This window comes from Rattus norvegicus, chromosome 20, assembly GCF_036323735.1.
Source record: "Rattus norvegicus strain BN/NHsdMcwi chromosome 20, GRCr8, whole genome shotgun sequence".
In the NCBI taxonomy this organism is placed as follows: Eukaryota; Metazoa; Chordata; class Mammalia; order Rodentia; family Muridae; genus Rattus; species Rattus norvegicus.
This window is the reverse complement of record NC_086038.1, coordinates 38,524,113-38,540,829: the sequence shown is the minus strand read 5'-3', so window position 1 is coordinate 38,540,829 and position 16,717 is coordinate 38,524,113.

The window sequence follows — 16,717 nt, the reverse complement described above, 5'->3', positions numbered from 1 at the left end:
CCAAATATGAATATAACAGGAAGCAATAATCACTATTCCTTAATATCTCTCAACATCAATGGCCTCAACTCCCCAATAAAAAGACATAGATTAACAAACTGGATACGCAACGAGGACCCTGCATTCTGCTGCCTACAGGAAACACACCTCAGAGACAAAGACAGACACTACCTCAGAGTGAAAGGCTGGAAAAGAACTTTCCAAGCAAATGGTCAGAAGAAGCAAGCTGGAGTAGACATTCTAATAACAAATAAAATCAATTTTCAATTAAAAGTCATCAAAAGGGGCACTCCTGAGGCTGCAGAGCGGAGGAGACCACCAACACTGCCCACCCCTGTCCACATCCCTGGACCAAGAGGAAACTGTATAAGGCCTCTGGGTTCCCGTAGGGGAGGGCACGGGAGCGGCAGGACCCCTGCGCCTGAGACACCGCCGGAACCTGAAGGAAACAGACTGGATAAACAGTTCTCTGCACCCAAATCCCGTGGGAGGGAGAGCTGAACCTTCAGAGAGGCGGACACGCCTGGGAAACCAGAAGAGACTGCACTCTGTGCACATCCAGATGCCAGAGGAAAACACCAAACGTCATCTGGAACCCTGGTGCACGGAGGCTCCCGGAAAGAGCAGCACAGATCTACCCAATTGCTGCCGCCACGGGGAGGACTTAGGCAGTACCCCACGAGCAAACGTGAGCCTTGGAACCACAGGTAGGACCAAATTTTCCCCTGCAAGAAACCTGCTTGGTGAACTCAAGACACAGGCCCACAGGAACAGCTGAAGACCTGTACAGAGGAAAAACTACACGCCCGAAAGCAGAACACTCTGTCCCCATAACTGGCTGAAAGAAAACAGGAAAACAGGACTACAGCACTCCTGACACACAGGCTTATAGGACAGTCTAGCCACTGTCAGAAATAGCAGAACAAAGAAACACTAGAGATAATCTGATGGCGAGAGGCAAGCGCAGGAACCCAAGCAACAGAAACCAGGACTACATGGCATCATCGGAGTCCAATTCTCCCACCAAAGCAAACACGGAATATCCAAACACACCAGAAAAGCAAGACCTAGTTTCAAAATCATATTTGATCATGATGCTGGAGGACTTCAAGAAAGACATAAAGAACTCCCTTAGAGAACAAGTAGAAGCCTACAGAGAGGAATCGCAAAAATCCCTGAAAGAATTCCAGGAAAACACAATCAAACAGTTGAAGGAATTAAAAATGGAAATAGAAGCAATCAAGAAAGAACACATGGAAACAACCCTGGACACAGAAAATCAAAAGAAAAGACAAGGAGCTGTAGATACAAGCTTCACCAACAGAATACAAGAGATGGAAGAGAGAATCTCAGGAGCAGAAGATTCCATAGACATCATTGACTCAACTGTCAAAGATAATGTAAAGCAGAAAAAGGTACTGGTCCAAAACATACAGGAAATCCAGGACTCAATGAGAAGAACAAACCTAAGGATAATAGGTATAGAAGAGAGTGAAGACTCCCAGCTCAAAGGACCAGTAAATATCTTCAACAAAATCATAGAAGAAAACTTCCCTAACCTAAAAAAAAGAGATACCCATAGGCATTCAAGAAGCCTACAGAACTCCAAATAGATTGGACCAGAAAAGAAACAGCTCCCGTCACATAATTGTCAAAACACCAAACGCACAAAATAAAGAAAGAATATTAAAAGCAGTAAGGGAAAAAGGTCAAGTAACATATAAAGGCAGACCTATCAGAATCACACCAGACTTTTCGCCAGAAACTATGAAGGCCAGAAGATCCTGGACAGATGTCATACAGACCCAAAGAGAACACAAATGCCAGCCCAGGTTACTGTATCCTGCAAAACTCTCAATTAACATAGATGGAGAAACCAAGATATTCCATGACAAAACCAAATTTACACAATATCTTTCTACAAATCCAGCACTACAAAGGATAATAAAGGGTAAAGCCCAACATAAGGAGGCAAGCTATACCCTAGAAGAAGCAAGAAACTAATCATCTTGGCAACAAAACAAAGAGAAGAAAAGCACACAAACATAACCTCACATCCAAATATGAATATAACAGGAAGCAATAATCACTATTCCTTAATATCTCTCAACATCAATGGCCTCAACTCCCCAATAAAAAGACATAGATTAACAAACTGGATACGCAACGAGGACCCTGCATTCTGCTGCCTACAGGAAACACACCTCAGAGACAAAGACAGACACTACCTCAGAGTGAAAGGCTGGAAAAGAACTTTCCAAGCAAATGGTCTGAAGAAGCAAGCTGGAGTAGCCATTCTAATATCAAATAAAATCAATTTTCAATTAAAAGTCATCAAAAAAGATAAAGAAGGACACTTCTTATTCATCAAAGGAAAAATCCACCAAGATGCTCTCTCAATCCTCATCTTCGGTTGGTTTATATACAAGTGTGCAATTTCGAGCCTTGAAAGTAAAATGATGCTCTCTGGTTCTGGATAGAGGAGTCTTATTTTTTATTATGGCAGCTTGCTATTTTTGTAACATGGTGATTTGGTTGAACACAATAAAGTACAGTAGTAACTGATCTCCCCTTCTTCCTGGATGAGTGAGGAGATGATTAAATGTTGATGTCAGCATCCTTGAGCATATTCACATGAGCTTCTGCTTCTGTTAAAAAGGATGCTGTGTTTGATTGTGGTCCAAAAAAGTCATCAAAAAAAATAAGGAAGGACACTTCATATTCATCAAAGGAAAAATCCACCAAGATGAACTCTCAATCCTAAATATCTATGCCCCAAATACAAGGGCAACTAAATACGTAAAAGAAACCTTACTAAAGCTCAAAACACACATTGCACCTCACACAATAATAGTGGGAGATTTCAACACCCCACTCTCATCAATGGACAGATCATGGAAACAGAAATTAAACAGAGACATAGACAGACTAAGAGAAGTCATGTGCCAAATGGACTTAACGGATATTTATAGAACATTCTATCCTAAAGCAAAAGAATATACCTTCTTCTCAGCTCCTCATGGTACTTTCTCCAAAATTGGCCATATAATTGGTCAAAAAACGGGCCTCAACAGGTACAGAAAGATAGAAATAATCCCATGCATGCTATCAGACCACCACGGCCTAAAACTGGTCTTCAATAACAATAAGGGAAGAATGCCCACATATACGTGGAAATTGAACAATGCTCTACTCAATGATAACCTACTCAAGGAAGAAATAAAGAAAGAAATTAAAAACTTTTTAGAATTTATTGAAAATGAAGGTACAACATACCCAAACTTATGGGACACAATGAAAGCTGTGCTAAGAGGAAAACTCATAGCGCTGTGTGCCTGCAAAAAGAAACAGGAAAGAGCATATGTCAGCTGCTTGACAGCACACCTAAAAGCTCTAGAGCAAAAAGAAGCAAATACACCCAGGAGGAGTAGAAGGCAGGAAATAATCAAACTCAGAGCTGGAATCAACCAAGTAGAAACAAAAAGGACCATAGAAAGAATCAACAGAACCAAAAGTTGGTTCTTTGAGAAAATCAACAAGATAGATAAACCCTTAGCCAGACTAACGAGAGGACCCAGAGAGTGTGTCCAAATTAACAAAATCAGAAATGAAAAGGAAGACATAACTACAGATTCAGAGGAAATTCAAAAAATCATCAGATCTTATTATAAAAGCCTATATTCAACAAAACTTGAAAATCTACAGGAAATGGACAATTTCCTAGACAGATACCAGGTACCGAAGTTAAATCAGGAACAGATAAACCAGTTAAACAACCCCATAACTCCTAAGGAAATAGAAGCAGTCATTAAAGGTCTCCCAACCAAAAAGAGCCCAGGTCCAGACGGGTTTAGTGCAGAATTCTATCAAACCTTCATAGAAGACCTCATACCAATATTATCCAAACTATTCCACAAAATTGAAACAGATGGATCACTCCCGAATTCCTTCTATGAAGCCACAATTACTCTTATACCTAAACCACACAAACACCCAACAAAGAAAGAGAACTTCAGGCCAATTTCCCTTATGAATATCGACGCAAAAATACTCAATAAAATTCTGGCAAACCGAATCCAAGAGCACATCAAAACAATCATCCACCAAGATCAAGTAGGCTTCATCCCAGGCATGCAGGGATGGTTTAATATACGGAAAACCATCAACGTGATCCATTATATAAACAAACTGAAAGAACAAAACCACATGATCATTTCATTAGATGCTGAGAAAACATTTGACAAAATTCAACACCCCTTCATGATAAAAGTCCTGGAAAGAACAGGAATTCAAGGCCCATACCTAAACATAGTAAAAGCCATATACAACAAACCAGTTGCTAACATTAAACTAAATGGAGAGAAACTTGAAGCAATCCCACTAAAATCAGGGACTAGACAAGGCTGCCCACTCTCTCCCTACTTATTCAATATAGTTCTTGAAGTTCTAGCCAGAGCAATCAGACAACAAAAGGAGGTCAAGGGGATACAGATCAGAAAAGAAGAAGTCAAAATATCACTATTTGCAGATGATATGATAGTTTATTTAAGTGATCCCAAAAGTTCCACAAGAGAACTACAAAAGCTGATAAACAACTTCAGCAAAGTGCCTGGGTATAAAATTAACTCAAATAAATCAGTAGCCTTCCTCTACACAAAAGAGAAACAAGCCGAGAAAGAAATTAGGGAAATGACACCCTTCATAATAGACCCAAATAATATAAAGTACCTCGGTGTGACTTTAACCAAGCAAGTAAAAGATCTGTATAATAAGAACTTCAAGACACTGAAGAAAGAAATTGAAGAAGACCTCAGAAGATGGAAAGATCTCCCATGCTCATGGATTGGCAGGATTAATATAGTAAAAATGGCCATTTTACCAAAAGCGATCTACAGATTCAATGCAATCCCCATCAAAATACCAATCCAATTCTTCAAAGAGTTAGACAGAACAATTTGCAAATTCATCTGGAATAACAAAAAACCCAGGAGAGCTAAAACTATCCTCAACAATAAAAGGACTTCAGGGGGAATCACTATCCCTGAACTCAAGCAGTATTACAGAGCAATAGTGATAAAAACTGCATGGTATTGGTACAGAGACAGACAGATAGACCAATGGAATAGAATTGAAGACCCAGAAATGAACCCACACACCTATGGTCACTTGATTTTTGACAAAGGAGCCAAAACCATCCAATGGAAAAAAGATAGCATTTTCAGCAAATGGTGCTGGTTCAACTGGAGGTCAACATGTAGAAGAATGCAGATCGATCCATGCTTATCACCCTGTACAAAGCTTAAGTCCAAGTGGATCAAGGACCTCCACATCAAACCAGACACACTCAAACTAATAGAAGAAAAACTAGGGAAGCATCTGGAACACATGGGCACTGGAAAAAATTTCCTGAACAAAACACCAATGGCTTATGCTCTAAGATCAAGAATCGACAAATGGGATCTCATAAAACTGCAAAGCTTCTGTAAGGCAAAGGACACTGTGGTTAGGACAAAACGGCAACCAACAGATTGGGAAAAGATCTTTACCAATCCTACAACAGATAGAGGCCTTATATCCAAAATATACAAAGAACTCAAGAAGTTAGACCGCAGGGAGACAAATAACCCTATTAAAAAATGGGGTTCAGGGCTAAACAAACAGTTCACAGCTGAGGAATGCCGAATGGCTGAGAAACACCTAAAGAAATGTTGAACATCTTTAGTCATAAGGGAAATGCAAATCAAAACAACCCTGAGATTTCCCCTCACACCAGTGAGAATGGCTAAGATGAAAAACTCAGGTGACAGCAGATGCTGGCGAGGATTTGGAGAAAGAGGAACACTCCTCCATTGTTGGTGGGATTGCAGACTGGTACAACCATTCTGGAAATCAGTCTGGAGGTTCCTCAGAAAATTTGACATTGAACTGCCTGAGGATCCAGCTATACCTCTCTTCGGCATATACCCAAAAGATGTCCCAACATATAAAAAAGACACGTGCTCCACTATGTTCATTGCAGCCTTATTTATAATAGCCAGAAGCTGGAAAGAACCCAGATGCCCTTCAACAGAGGAATGGATACAGAAAATGTGGTACATCTACACAATGGAATATTACTCAGCTATCAAAAACAACGGCTTTATGAAATTCGTAGGCAAATGGTTGGAACTAGAAATATCATCCTGAGTGAGCTAACCCAATCACAGAAATACATACATGGTATGCACTCACTGATAAGTGGCTATTAGCCCAAATGCTTGAATTACCCTAGATGCCTAGAACAAATGAAACTCAAGACGGATAATCAAAATGTGAATGCTTCACTCCTTCTCTAAAAGGGGAACAAGAATACCCTTGGCAGGGAAGTGAGAGGCAAAGATTAAAACAGAGACTGAAGGAACACCCATTCAGAGCCTGCCCCACATGTGGCCCATACATATACAGCCACCCAATTAGACAATATGGATGAAGCAAAGAAGTGCAGACCGACAGGAGCCGGATGTAAATCGCTCCTGAGAGACACAGCCAGAATACAGCAAATACAGAGGCGAATGCCAGCAGCAAACCACTGAACTGAGAATAGGACCCCCGTTGAAGGAATCAGAGAAAGAACTGGAAGAGGTTGAAGGGGCTCGAGACCCCATATGTACAACAATGCCAAGCAACCAGAGCTTCCAGGGACTAAGCCACTACCTAAAGACTATACATGGACTGACCCTGGAATCTGACCTCATAGGTAGCAATGAATATCCTAGTATGAGCACCAGTGGAAGGGGAAGCTCTGGGTCCTGCTAAGATTGAACCCCCAGTGAACTAGACTGTTGGGGGGAGGGTGGCAATGGGGGGAGGGTTGGGAGGGGAACACCCTTAAGGAAGGGGAGGGGGAGGGGGATGTTTGCCCGGAAACCAAAGAATTATTATTAAGTATTAAATAAATTTTAAAAAAAAAGAATACAAAGCTTATACCCAGTCCTTCTAATAGCTGCTATTAAAAACTATTTGGAATAATTAAATAAAGCTAATGTTCAGATAATAAACTCATGATCATATTAGAATCTGAATTAATTACAATAAAATGTTTTCTAGATTATTCATATAGTAAATAGCTAAGAATAATCAATATTTAACAATTTAGTTATACTATATATCTACGGACAGTCTTCAAAAACATCAGAGAGCCACAAAATATGACTTTTAAAAACATTTTATTATTAACATATCTGTTGATTAGGAGATATGTCTCCTCCTGCCAGTACCCCCATCCCACTTCAAAGAAGATATTGAGTAACATTACCTCCAGGTGGAGTTGTTTAAATTGTGGAAGCAAGCCACTGGGTAAGAAATACCCTAATTTCATCTTTGGACAAAATACTGTTTTAGAAAAAAACTAAAGGATACATGCTAAGCTCTGCCAATACAGGGTCATCTAGTCCTTCAGAATTCCTGCTTCTCTTAAGGTATGTCAGATCATTATGGGCCAGAGGTTGAAGACAGATGCTTCAACGGTATCAGGAATATTGGGAACTCTCCAGGAAGTCAGCTATCTCTACAAACTGTACAAGTTTTGCATGCTTTGTTTTTGTACTCCCTACATTTTCAAGCAATATTTAATTCTCTCAGATCTTTGATGGGGTTTAAGACTAATTGTAATCTCATAATTTAACTTAAGCTGTTTAAAATTAAGGAAGGTGTTCCAGATTTGAAAGGATGGTAATGTAAGTTAAAAATTAAACATAACTGAGGTACAAAATTATAAACTCTTTAGGTTAGAATAGATGATGCACATTTTATTTAAATTGTCAAACATCATGAATTAGATGTTATAAGTTATATCATACCTTACAATTTGTATAATTATTATAACTGTGTTCAATGTATATATGAGAGTAAAGAGCCTTTTTAATTGGACAAAAAGAAGCTGCTTGTTTTCTAATGCAATTGGATCTAACAAATTATTTTTCACAAGAGGGTCTGCTATATGGGAACCTGCAAATTCTGATTCATAAATAAAGATGCCAACAGCCAATAGCTGGGGAGGAAAGAGAGTGGCAAGATTTAGGGTTCCTTGGTTTGGGAACATGAGGGAGAGGACAGAAAGGAGAGGCACCATGCCTAAGGAACATGCAGAACAGAGACATAGAGCCCCGATGAAAAGGGCCCAGGAGAGTGCAGCACAGATGGCTGCTCGACTGTGCCAGAAGCAGCCAAGATGGTGCATAGACATTAGTAAGTAATAACTTCAAATTATTAGTAGTAGATAGATTCTAGCAACATGGAAGCTTGGCAGTTTCCCAGCTATTGTGATACATAAGGCATATTAAATATAAACCCTGAATATGTGTTTTTTATTTGGGAACATGAATCATTAAAACTGGAAACAAATCCATGCTAGGATTTATTAAAAATATTAATACAAAACTAACCCTGAACATAACTAACTTAACCCTAATTTTTATTGGATATTATTTATTTGTATTTTAAATGTTATCCCCTTTCCTGATTTCTGATCCATAACCCCCCTATTCCAACCCTTTCTCACCTTCCTCTATGAGGGTGTTCCCCACCCAACCACCCACCCCTTCCCAACTGTCTGCCCTGACATTCCCCTACACTGGGGGTGGGGGGGTCTCCAGCCTTAGCAGGACCAAGGGCTTCTCCTCCCCTTGGTGCCCAACAAGATCATCATCTACTACATATGCTGGAGCCATGGATCTATTCGTGTGTACACTTTGGATGGTGGTTTAGGCCCTGGGATCTCTGGTTGGTTGGTATTGTTGTACTTATGGCATTGCAAACCCTTTCAGCTCCTTCAATCCTTTCTGTAACTCCTCCAATAGGGACCCCATTCTCAGTTTAATGATTGGCTGTGAACATTCGCCCCTGTATTTGTCATGCTCTCGTAGAGCCTCTCAGGAGACAGCTATATCAGGCTCCTTTCAGCATGCATTTCTTGGCATCAACAATATTTTCTGAGTTTGGTGGCTGTATGTATATGTGTTGGAATCCCAGGTGGAGCAGGCTCTGAAGGGCCATTCCTTTGGTCTCTAGTCCAAACTTTGTCCCATATCTCCTCCTACAAATATTTTATTCCCCCTTTTAAGAAGGACTGAAGAATCAAAACTTTGGTCATCCTTCTTCTTGAGCTTGATGTGGTCTGGGGATTGTATCTTGGGAAATTTGAGGTTTTGAACTAATATCTATTTATCAGTGAGTGTATTCCATGTGTCTTTGTGATTGGATTACCTCACTCAGTATATTTTCTAGTTCTATCCATTTACCTAAAAATCTCATGAAGTCATTGTTTTTAATAGCTGAATAGTACTCCATTATGTAGATATATCACATTTTCTGTATTAATTCCTTTGTTGAAGGGCATCTGGGTTCTTTCCAGGTTCTGGCTATTATAAATAAGGCTGCTATGAACATAGTGGAACATGTGACCTTGTTATATGTTGGAGCATATCTTGGTTATATGCCCAGGAGTGAAATAGCTGGTTGCTCAGGTACTACGATGTTGAGTTTTCTGAGGAACCTCCAGACTGACTTCCAGAGTGGTTGTACCAGCTTGTAATCCCACCAACAATGGAGGAGTATTCCTCTTTCTTCACATCCTCACCAGCATCTGTTGTCACCTGAGTTTTTATCTTAGTCATTCTGACTTACATGAGGTGTAATCTCGGGGTTGTTTTGATTTGCATTTCACTTTTGACTAAGGATGTTGAGCATTTCCTTAGGTGCTTCTCAGTCATTTGATATTCCTCAGCTGAGAATTCTTTGTTCAGTTCGGTACCTCATTTTTAATAGGGTTATGTGATTTTCTGGAGTCTAACTTCTTGAGTTCTATGTACATATTGGATATTAGCCCTCTATTGGTGTAGCATGGGTAAAGATCTTTTCTCAATCTTCTGGTTGCCATTTTGTCCTAATGCCAGTGTCCTTTGCCTTCCAGAAACTTTGTAATTTTAGGGGGACATATTTGTCAATTCTTGACCTTAAGCCATTCATGTTCTCTTCAGGAAAACTTCCCCTGTGCCCATGTGTTTTAGGCTTTTCCCCCACTTTCTCTTTTAGTAGTATCACTGTATCTGGTTTTATGTGAATGTCCTTGATCCACTTGCACTTGCACTTGTATGAGGCAATAAGAATGGATCCAAGGGTTGGGGATTTAGCTCAGTGGTAGAGCGCTTGCCTAGCAAGCACAAGGCCCTGGGTTCGGTCCCCAGCTCCAAAAAAAATATCGAGTGGATCCATTTGCATTCTTCTACCTGCAGACCTCCAGTTGAACCAGCTCCATTACTTGAAAATGCTATCTTTTTTCCACTAGATGGTTTTAGCTCGAAGATCAAGTGACCATAGGTGTGCGGATTCATTTCTGGGTCTACAATTTTATCCAATTGATCTTCCTGCCTGTCTCTGTACCGTTGCCATACCGGTTTTATCACTATTGCTCTGCAATAATGCTTGAGGTCAGGGATAGTGATTCCACCAGAAGTTCTTTTATTTTTGAGGATAGTTTTCACTCTCCTGGCTTTTGTGTTATTCCATATGAATTTGCAAATTGCTCTCACGCCATGAAGAATTGGAATTTTGATGGAGATTGCAACGAATCTGTAGTTTGCTTTTGGCACAATGGCCTGAAGTTCTCTTTTTTGTATGGTCTGGTACAAGCTGAATTGTGACTTTATAGGAGGAATTTGGTAGTGTTTCTTCTGTTTCTACTTTGTGAAAAACTTTGGACACTATTAGTACTAGGTCTTCTACGAAGGTCTAATATAATTCTTCACTAAACTGATCTGTTACTGTGCTTTTGTTGTTTGGGAGACTTTTAAGAACAGCTTCTATTTCTTTAGGAGTTATGCGGCTGTTTAGATGGTTTATCTGATCCTGATTTAACTTGGAAATCTGGTATCTGTCTAGAAAATTGTACATTTCTTCCAGATTTTCCAGTTTTGCTGAATATAGGCTTTTGCACTAATTTCCTCAGAATCTGTTGGTATGTCTCCCTTTTCATTTCTAATTTCTCTAATTTAGATACTCTATGCCCTCTGGTTAGACGGGCTAAGAGTTTACCTATCTTGTTGATTTTCTCAAAGAACCAGTTCCTGGTTTTGTTAATCAACAAAGAACTTTGTATAGATCTTTTTGTTTCTACTTGGTTGAATTCAGCCATGAGTTTGATTATATCCTGCGATCTACTCCTCTTGGATGTATTTGCATCTTTTGTTCTAGAGCTTTTAGGTATGTTGTTAAGATAGTAGTGTATGTTCTCTCTGGTTTCTTTTTCGAAGCACTCAGAACTATGAGTTTTCCACTTAGCACTGCTTTCATTGTGTCCCATAAGATTGGTTATGTTGTGCCTTCATTTTCATTACATTCTAAAAAGTCTTTAATTTCTTTCTTTATTTGTTCCTTGACCACGTTAGCATTGAGTAAAGAGTTGTTCAACTTCCATGTGTATGTGTGCTCTATGTGATTTTTGCTGTTATTGAAGTCTATGGTGATCTGATAGGATGCATGGGATTATGTCCATCTTCTTGTATCTGTTGAAGCCGTTTTTATGACTGATTATATGGCCAGTTTTGGAGAAGGAAACATGAGGTACTGAAAAGAAGGTATATTCTTTTGTTTTAAGATGAAATGTTCTATAAGAATCTATTAAGGCCATTTGGTTCATAACTGTGGTTAGTTGTACTGTGTCTCTGTTTAGTTTCTGTTTCTATGATCTGTCTATTGACGAAAATTGGGTGTTGAAGATTGACAGGAAATGCATGAATATGCATTCCTGAATCTCTACATGAACTATTGTGGTTTTCCGCCTATGTGCCTATGTAAAAGACTTCTGGGACAGGCAGGAACTGGCCAGGCAAATACAGCTCCCTGCGTCCCGCATCCGAATGTGGTTTCAGAACCGGAGAAGTCGCACTGGAGAGGTGAGGCACGGCGCAAAGCGGTCCAGCAGAGGCTCCATTCCGCTAGCCTCCCAACAGCTCGAGGAAGTGTTTGGCTCCAGGTCACAGGGTAGCAGCATGCCCTCGGACAGCAGAAGGCCTCGCACTTGACTCAACTTGCAACAGCTCAGGATTCTAGTGCAAGCCTTTGATAGGAACCCGTTGCCAGGCTTTGCTACCAGGGAGCAGCAGGGCCAGAGGACAGGTTTGTCTGAGGACACGATCCACATATGGTTTCAGAACAGAAGATCGAGGCAAGCCCTCGCTCCAGATCAAGATGTGCCTGCTTCACAAGTGGAGATTGTGGCAACTGGAGGACTCAGTGGCAGGGATGAGGCAGTACAGGACAACCTGTTACCGATGGCTGTTGCAGGAGGTGTGGGCATGGAGAACTCGAGCTCCAGCGCCCAGCCCCACTTCCACAAAAAGTCTCAGCATCCCCAAGTGGCACTGCCCGAAGGACGAGGCCAATCACAGACAGCCACTCAAGCATACGAGGCAGGACCTCTGGAACTCCTCCTTGATAAACTGCTGGAATAAGACCAAGTGGAGGGTGACAGGCCATTCCCTGTGGATCTGGATGGAAATTCTCGTGGCAAGGAGCACGTGGGTGTCCAGGAAACCATCTTGCAACTGGCTGCCACAGACTGTGTTTCCAAGGAATCCTCGAGTTATAGCGACCCAACCAATTTCTCCAGAGAGTCTCAGCTACCACAATGGGCACAGCCTGAAGGACAAGGCCAAGAACAGGCTCTCACTCAGGGATGCAACACGGGACCTCTTGAACTCTTCCTGGATCAACTGCTGATGGAAGTTCGAGTGGAGAAGCACTCCTCAGGCCCTGTACATCTGGAAGGTGGAGGGCAGCAAATGGATGCAACACCTGAGCTGCCTCTCTCTCAAGAAGAATATGAGGCTCTGCTGGATATTCTCTGAGTCCCAGCCTGGAAGCTCCTATCCAGAAGACACCCGCAATCTACATGAGAATGTAGACAGCCCAAAAAGTATATGCATCAAAACCCCTATTACAGTGGCTGCTTTCGATGGTGGGCATATTGCTTATTAGAAGGAGGAAATGCACGTGGTTTTTCCATGTGGAGTGCCTTAGTGAGGATCCTGAGACGAGGAAATGAGATCTGAGAATGGGATTCTACTGAAGGGGCAGAGGGCACGATCACCAGGGACTCCTAAAACAACAAGGAGGCCTAATGAAAAGCCCAACTGACAGAACACACCATTGGACTGGCTCCATCAGACTCCAGGAAATCTCATGGGTCACCAGGTATAGGCTACACATCTCAGGACACTAAACCAGGAAGGAGTTATGAAGACTTCTAACTTGGGACTAAGAACTGCTGCTCTTCTTACCAGTGCCTTATGCATAGCTGTGAGATGACTAACAAACCACCCATTCTATATGTACTCCTAGCACATTTGTTTAGTTTACTTTTGTTTTACTTTTTCTTGCTTTGTTCTACTTCCCATTGCGTTCAATAAAGATTTGCATTGTTTGTTTGTGTTTGCTTGCTTCCTTGCTTGTGTGTTTGTAAAGGTGGTTGAATTGGCTGTTTGGTTTAGGCATGAGCTTTCCCATTCAAAGGGTTGTAAGACTTTGGAAGGCAGTGAGGCGGGATGAGAGGTCTGAAAGGGAAATAACAAGGAAAGCTGATCAGTGTTCAATGCAGACATGGCAGTGTTTTTAAAGCAAACAAGCAGGGAAAATGTCAACTTAAAGAAGAATGTGTGTAAGGCCACAAAACTGTAAATAAACATCATCCTGGAAATGGAGTGCAACCAAAGTATCGTGAATAATTCATTCCAGGATTGACACTGATTCAATCAGACAAGCCCAATACCTTCCTCCTCCCACAGTGAGGTATTTCCCACACTCTCCCCTATCCGTCTTTTAACCTTGAGTTTCCCAAGCCTAGCACGGCCCTGCATTCCCTAATGTGAGGTCCCACTGAACCCACATGAAGACTGCAATTGCCTAGAGGTAGGCAGTTGGCTTTGGGTGCATGCAGCCCCATTTCCTCAAGGAGCATAGGGCTTATACAGTTCTTTCAGCACAAGTATTGGGTCTTTTGTTCCACATTCACAGGTCAGACTTGCTGGCCGGGTTTTTGTGTATGCTTGTGTGTGTGTATGTGTGTATGTGTGTGTGTGTATGTGTGTGTGTTATTTGTATTTGTGTTATATGTGTGGTGTGTGTTTGCATGTCAGTGTGTGAGTGTCTGTGTGTGTGTGCTTGTGTTGTGTGTGTGTTATTTGGATTTGTGTTATTTGTGTGTGTGTGTGTGTGCTTCGTTGTGTGTGTGCTATTTCTATTTGTGTTATTTGTATGTGAATGTGTGTGTGTTTGCTTGTGTGTGTATGTGTGTGTGTGTGCGTGTGCGTGTTTGCGCCTGTGTTTGCATGGAACATGTTAATTGTGAGAATTCCTGAAAATCTGGCCCAACTGTTCTGACAGGAAATGCATAAATGCACAGTCTCGAATCTCTACATGAACTATTGTGGGTTTTGGACTATTTGCCTATGTAAAAGACTTTCTTTCTGCATGTGCTATTTTCGTCTCTAGGTTTAATAGAGTTCTGTTGCTCCCAACTACCACCTTGCACTACAAGCAGAAAAGAAGTGCCATGACATGCATGACCGCTGGAAGTGATGTCCTTGGGTCTCAGGCCAAGTGGTTGGGATCCTCAGTTGGGGGGTCTTCTCTTTCCAACCTGTGTGGATCCAGATGGGATGAGATCAGCACGTATTCCACTTGGATTGTGATACCACCTAAGGCACACTCCACTCTGCCTTCCTCTTCTGAAGCCTGCTTACCACCTCCACGATTTCCTGGATACTCTGTCCAAAGCCAGGAAGGACCTATGGTGCTCTGTCCTTGGACCATCTGTCTGCTGGATGCTTGAATCCTAGGATATTTTTTGTGCTTCCTTGTTCTGTGTCCAGAATGGCATGCAAGGGACTGCGAGACTTTGAGAGAGAGTTTGCTGAGTCTGATAGGTTTCTTGAGGTCTTGTTCCGGGTCTCCTATTCTCAGGTGGGAGGCGTTGCAGGAGTAGAGCTTCGTGGCAAGACCTTGATTCAAGGATCTGGAGGACGACTGTAGCCCACAGCTCCTTCCGAGTGGGCAGAGCTCCGGGAGCAGAGGCAGAGGTATTTAAGGGCAGGGGTCCCAGCCCTACGGCTGGCATTTGCTCAAGCTTGTGCTTGCTCTGGAGCGGTCCTGACTATATTCTCCAGCATGAGGACTCCTGGCATCGAATCCTTAGGAGCATGGAAGCTGGAAGCAATGTGGATAGCAGCTGTGTGCTGCGGGAATCCCGCCGCAGGAAGACCGTTTGGCAGGCCTGGCAAAAGCAGGCCCTGCTAACAGCTTTCAGCAAGAACCAATACCCGAGCTTCTGGGACAGGCAGGAACTGGCCAGGCAAATACAGCTCCCTGCGTCCCGCATCCTAGTGTGGTTTCAGAACCGAAGAAGTCGCACTGGAGAGGTGATGCACGGCCCAAAGCGGTCCAGCAGAGACTCCATTCCGCTAGCCTCCCAACAGCTCGAGGAAGTGTTTGGCTCCAGGTCACAGGGTAGCAGCATGCCCTCGGACAGCAGAAGGCCTCGCACTTGACTCAACTTGCAACAGCTCAGGATTCTAGTGCAAGCCTTGAGAGGAACCCGTTGCCAGGCTTTGCTAACAGGGAGCAGCAGGGCCAGAGGACAGGTTTGTCTGAGGACACGATCCACATATGGTTTCAGAACAGAAGATCGAGGCAAGCCCTCACTCCAGATCAAGATGTGCCTGCTTCACAAGTGCAGGATGTGGCAACTGGAGGACTCAGTGGCAGGGATGAGGCAGTACAGGACAACCTGTTACCGATGGCTGCTGCAGGAGGTGTGGGCATGGAGAACTCGAGCTCCAGCGACCAGCCCCACTTCCACAAAAAGTCTCAGCATCCCCAAGTGGCACTGCCCGAAGGACGAGGCCAATCACAGACAGCCACTCAAGCATACGAGGCAGGACCTCTGGAACTCCTCTTTGATAAACTGCTGGAATAAGACCAAGTGGAGGGTGACAGGCCATTCCCTGTGGATTTGGATGGAAATTCTCGTGGCAAGGAGCACGTGGGTGTCCAGGAAACCATCTTGCAACTGGCTGCCACGGACTGTGTTTCCAAGGAATCCTCGAGTTATAGCGACCCAACCAATTTCTCCAGAGAGTCGCAGCTACCACAATGGGCACAGCCTGAAGGACAAGGCCAAGAACAGGCTCTCACTCAGGGATGCAACACGGGACCTCTTGAACTCTTCCTGGATCAACTGCTGATGGAAGTTCGAGTGGAGACGCTCTCCCCAGGCCCTGTACATCTGGAAGGTGGAGGGCAGCAAATGGATGCAACACCTGAGCTGCCTCTCTCTCAAGAAGAATATGAGGCTCTGCTGGATATTCTCTGAGTCCCAGCCTGGAAGCTCCTATCCAGAAGACACCCGCAATCTACATGAGAATGTAGACAGCCCAAAAAGTATATGCATCAAAACCCCTATTACAGTGGCTGCTTTCGATGGAAGGCATCTTGCTTATTAGAAGGAGGAAATGCACGAGGGTTTTCCATGTGGAGTGCCTTAGTGAGGGTCCTGAGACGAGGAAATGAGCTCTGAGAATGGGATTCTACTGAAGGGGCAGAGGGCACGATCACCAGGGACTCCTAAAACAACAAGGAGGCCTAATGAAAAGCCCAACTGACAGAACACACCATTGGACTGGCT